Genomic DNA, 5,496 nt, shown 5'->3' on the forward strand with positions numbered 1-5,496 from the left:
GTAGTTTTGGTGGAAATTGGAGCTGGTCCTAGTTATGCATGGCCTAAGAATTTATTGTTAGTGTCTAGGCGGCAGGTTTGGAAAGTATTTCCTAGTTTTTTCATACCTGGTAATGTTATTCCTAGTCTTGTTGGCTTGTTAGGGATTTCTATTTTGTTAGGTTCACGGGTAGCTTTAGTGGAAATTAGTTTTGGTTGTAATTACGCCTAGATTAAGAATTTAATGTTAATATTTGGTTGGTGGGTTTGGAATTAGTTCTTGGAATATTCATGTTGGCTCTTGTAGATCCATTTACTTCAAAGAAAAAATGGGGGTGTAATTATGGTATGTCTCTTATTTGGGTCTGCCTGGGGCTTAATATTTATGCTCATAATATGATGGTTTTCAAGGGCGAAGGTGAATTTAGCCTCTGTGTGGTTGATAAGTGTGGGTTGTTCCCTAGTTTGACTTGGCGTGAATCACATAGGGTTGTTGTTTTTTGTAATGTCAATTAGTTTTTTTCAAGTATGCATGTTACAAGTGGGATCAATCATTAGATAACTACCTGTGGGTCTTCTAGTGGAAAATTGAGGTATGAGCCCCTTCTACGAGCCATGCTTCCAAGGAAACACATGCGTTATAGGAAGGGTGGTGGTGGCAGTAGCTCTCAGGGCCCTAGCAAGGTTCGTGCATTGTCTAAGGACTCAATTGAGGCTTATTTCAACTTCGTTCTACTAGAGACTCATCGAGAAACTAGGAATTTGGAAACCATAGTGGGTTCTAAGAGGAAATATTATTTTGACTCAGAGGTGATATTGGAGGAGGTCTCTAGTTGGGTTCCTAACCCTCGTCACACTAGGGGAAGGAGAAATAAATACCTCAACTTAGTCACATTAAATTGATAGATGAAGACCCTGCTTGGCATGGTGTTGAAATATAAACAAGTGGAGAGATTCAATTTGTTTGATTCTTTGGAGGACATTAAAATAATGTTGAGGATTCAACATTTTTTCATGGATTGATAAAAGGCTAACCCATGTAGAACGTCATCTTAAATTTGAATCTGACACTCCTGCTCCTACTAGCTCAAGTGCGAAGGACCATACTCTATATTTTATTTTGATTATTAATGGTCTCCAAGTCTACTAACAAATCTAGTCTTCTTTTTATGTTTTGTATTATCTGATCATTACAAGAATGATTGGTTTTGGGTTTCTTTGAGGAACATAGTTGGATGATTCTATTGTTTTCCCTAGAGAGAATGAGAATATCCCCATATGACATGAAGAAACAACATTGTACTCTTTCAAAGGCATCATGAAGATATATATATATATATATATATATATATATATATATATATATATATATATATATATATATATATATATATATATATATATTAAAAAAAATGCTTTTTGACATTTAAAAGTAATAAAATAATACTTATATTAACAAATTAAAAAATAATAATAACAAAAACACTTCAATGTCTATCATAAACAAAACATTTCAATTTCCACCTTAATTTTACATCAACTTTGTCTAGAGAGATAAAATAATTGGAAGTTAAAAATTTCTAATTCCATTTATGATTACTTTCTACTTTTTAATATGAGAGAGATGCATAATTCCTTTACTATTCATTATGGCGTTGATAAATGACATCTAAAGCTAATATTTTTTGGGTAGAATTGTTAATGTTACATTTAAAAATAATAAAATGATACTTACATTAACAAATTTAAAAATAGTAATAAAAAATAAAAAAACTTCCAATGTCGGCCATAAACTTTTGAGTTCACTTGGGAATCTCGTGAAAATCTAAAGTAATGTGAGTTCAAGGTCCCACATTCAAATATAAGTTTTTTTTTTTAATTACTTTATCTCTCTATATAAAGTAGATATAAATTATTCTCTCTCTTTAATATTGAAATATTATTTTTTAATGCGCATGTTAAAACATTTCATTTATAATCCAAATTGGAATTTTTAATAAATTATACATTTCTTAGAAAACAAAATTATATGTACAATTTTAATTACTTATCTCTATATATAAAGTAATCTCTCTCTCTCTCTCTCTCTCTCTCTCTCTAGCAAATTTTTAATAAATTACACATCTCCATGAAAATGGAAAATGGAAAATGAAAATATAAACAATTTTTTAATTTTAATTACTTTATCTCTATCTATAAAGTAAATATAAAATTATGTTACTAAATATTTTTGGTAAGCTGGTTTTGCATTGAAAATATCATATATTTACATAAAGTATACTAGTCTTCATGGACCATAGAGTAAAAACTATCAAAATTAGTTTGAACTAACTATAATGCAAAGAGATAGTACCGCCCCACCATGGGGATCTGACAACAAGAACCAAAATAGGAAACCTTTGGAGACTGCAAATTCCGAGGAAACAAGTAAAATAAACTAAACATAAACTATAAAAATAAATTGTCAACAGCTTAGATGGGAAAGCATTAGGAGAGAGAAATGAAATGATAAAATATAGGGAACTTGAGTATGGTAGTGGAATTGGATAGCTAGGTGGCAATCCCATCTCGATCTTGAAAGCCTTCCTTCCTCATCTAGCGTAAGGTATATGAGTTCATCTAGTTTGTGCATGAGGTTGACCTGATTTTATATCCTATCTACCAAAATCTTCCCTAGAAGCAACTTAACATGCCATTACAAGTCCACTGTACAAATATAATGGTTTTTTCTATAGGTTTTAACCCCATATAGAAATTACCTGCATATGAATTGTAAAACACATAAAACAAAAATTCAAGAGCATAACACATATACACACAAATTTCCCCTAGATCCCAAAACCAGGACTACCAGCTTGTTTTTTCATTATGTTCCTTTTAATGTTACATTACATATTTATATATGCTGAAGCATCAAATACCACGGACTGAAAAACCATCACGTCCAAAACCATGGACCGAAAGCCAACGCGTCCAAAAAACATGTGCAAAAATCATATGCAAAACCATAGGTGGGTCCACCCAACCTAACATAGGGTCCAAAACCAAAATTTTCTAGGGTGCTGCCCCAAACCTGATAAAGCGAGGTTACGGGTACCCCTCAAACCCCCTGTGACCTTCCCCCCCTCTAACCCCCAGTTAACTACATGGGCTAGATGTGGAAAGAATATAACACAACCCAACATTCTCCCACTTGTTGTTTTCTTTCCACAGGGGGCCACAAGAGAGCTTAGTCATTTATCTAGCCCTACAATGCCCATTGTTTCTCTACACCAAGTGAACTTCTCAGAGCTCACAGATTTTGTCAATGCATCTGCAGTATTCTTCAAAGTGTCCACCTTTACCAGCAACACCTTTTTGTCTTCTATCATATCCCTCACAAAGTGATACTGAACATTAATGTTCTTTGTCTTTGAATGACATGTAGGGTTCTTTGCCAAGAAAATTGCACTTTGGCTGTCACAATATATCCTTATAGCTTCCTGTACTAACCCCATACTTGAACACAATCTCTGCAACCAAACTGCTTCCTTGCTTGCATGAGTGGTTGTCATGTATTCTGCCTCTGTAGTTGATAGTGCCACTACAGATTGTTTCTTACTCATCCAACTAACTGCACCTCCAAATAGGTTAAACACATACCCACTTGTAGATCTTCTCTGATCTAGATCTCCAGCCTAGTCTGCATCAACAAAGCCATGAATATCCAACATTTTGTCCAATCCTGGTCTTCCTTGGTAGCACAAACCATAATCACTAGTGCCACGTAAATACCTGAAAACTCGCTTCACTACTGTCCAATGCTCCTTCCCTGGTTTTGACATAAACCTGCTCAATACTCCCACTGCATGTGCAATGTCTGGTCTAGTACAGACCATTGCATACATCAGGCTACCGACCGCACTTGCATATGGAACACGAGACATGTCCTCTTCCTCTTCTTGTGTCTTGGGACACTGTTCAGCAGATAACCTCACACCTACAGGAATAGGAACCTTCATCGGCTTACTATCCTACATATTAAACCTCTTCAATATTGTCTCAACATACTTCCTCTAGTTTAACCAAAGCTTTTTCATTTCCTAATCCCTTTTAATTTCCATGCCCAAAATATAGTTTACAACACCAATATCTTTCATGTCGAATTTGGAGGACAATTGGGTCTTCAAATCCTGGATAATTTCTTTGTCATTTCCAACCAGCAACATATCATCCACATACAAGACCAAATAAATAACACAGTCACCAATTAATTTAAAATACACATAATGATCTGCTTTGCTTCTAGTGAAGCCAAGTCCCCGTATAAATGTATCAAATTTGATACCACATCCTTGGTGACTGTTTTAACCCATACAGAGACTTCCTTAACTTGCATACTAGTTATTTCTTACCCTTCACCACAAAGCCTTCAGGTTGCTTCATGTAGATCTCCTCTTCCAGATCCCCATGAAGAAATGTTGTCTTCACATCCATCTGTTCTACCTCAAAATCAAAAGCAGTAGCAACAGATAAAATTAATCTAATGGAAGTTACCTTGACAACAGGAGAAAAAATATCACCAAAATCAATTCCCGGCACCTGGGAATAACCTTTTGCTACCAACTAAGATTTGTATTTCTCCACTTTTCCTTCTGCATTTGTTTTCTTTTTAAACACCCATTTGTTGCCAATGGGTTTCCTTCCAGCCAGAAACTCCACCAGATCCCAAGCCTCATTTTTGTGCAAAGATTCCATTTCATCAACCATGGCCTCTTTCCAGATTTTTCCATCCTCAGAATCCACTGCTTCCTTCATAGTTCTGGGATCATCATCAGTGATAGACAAAGCAAAATTTGAGCAGAAAGTAGATGGACCATACCTTTCTGGCTGCCTTCTTTCTCGAACAGATCTTCTCATAGCCGGAGTTTGTGGCTCTTCATCTTCTGATTCTGTTGTAGATTCTAATTCTTCCTCCTTTAGCTCAAACTTTATCTTCTCAGGTTCCTTTGGTTGGACTTCATGTTTAATAACATATTTCACCTCTCTGAACACCACATCTCACCTGTACACAACCTTCCTTGTTACTGGGTTCCAAAGCTTATCACCCTTTAAACCATCCTTATACCTAATAAATATGCACTTTTCAGATTTACTATCCAACTTGGTTCATTTCTCCTTTGGAACATGTACATATGCATCACCTCCAAATACCCTCAGATGTGAAAGAGAGGGTTTCTTACCAATCCATACCTCTTGTGGAGTTTTATCCTCCAACGCCAATGAAGGTGATCTGTTGACCAGGTAACATGCACTATCCACTGCCTCTGCCTAGAATTCCTGTCCTAACCCGGCACCACTGAGCATGCTTCTTGCCCTTTCCATCAATGTCTTGTTCATTCTTTCTGTAACTCCATTTTCCTGAGGTGTATATGGAGTAGTATTCTGTCGTGCTATACCACACTTCTTACGGAATTCTTCAAATTACTTGCTGCAAAACTCTCCACCATTATCTGTCCTCAGCACCTTTATCTTCTTC

The sequence above is a fragment of the Pinus tabuliformis genome, chromosome X, assembly GCF_031772625.1.
Source record: "Pinus tabuliformis cultivar Carrire ecotype Pingquan chromosome X, CPIR1, whole genome shotgun sequence".
Classification (NCBI taxonomy): Eukaryota; Viridiplantae; Streptophyta; class Pinopsida; order Pinales; family Pinaceae; genus Pinus; species Pinus tabuliformis.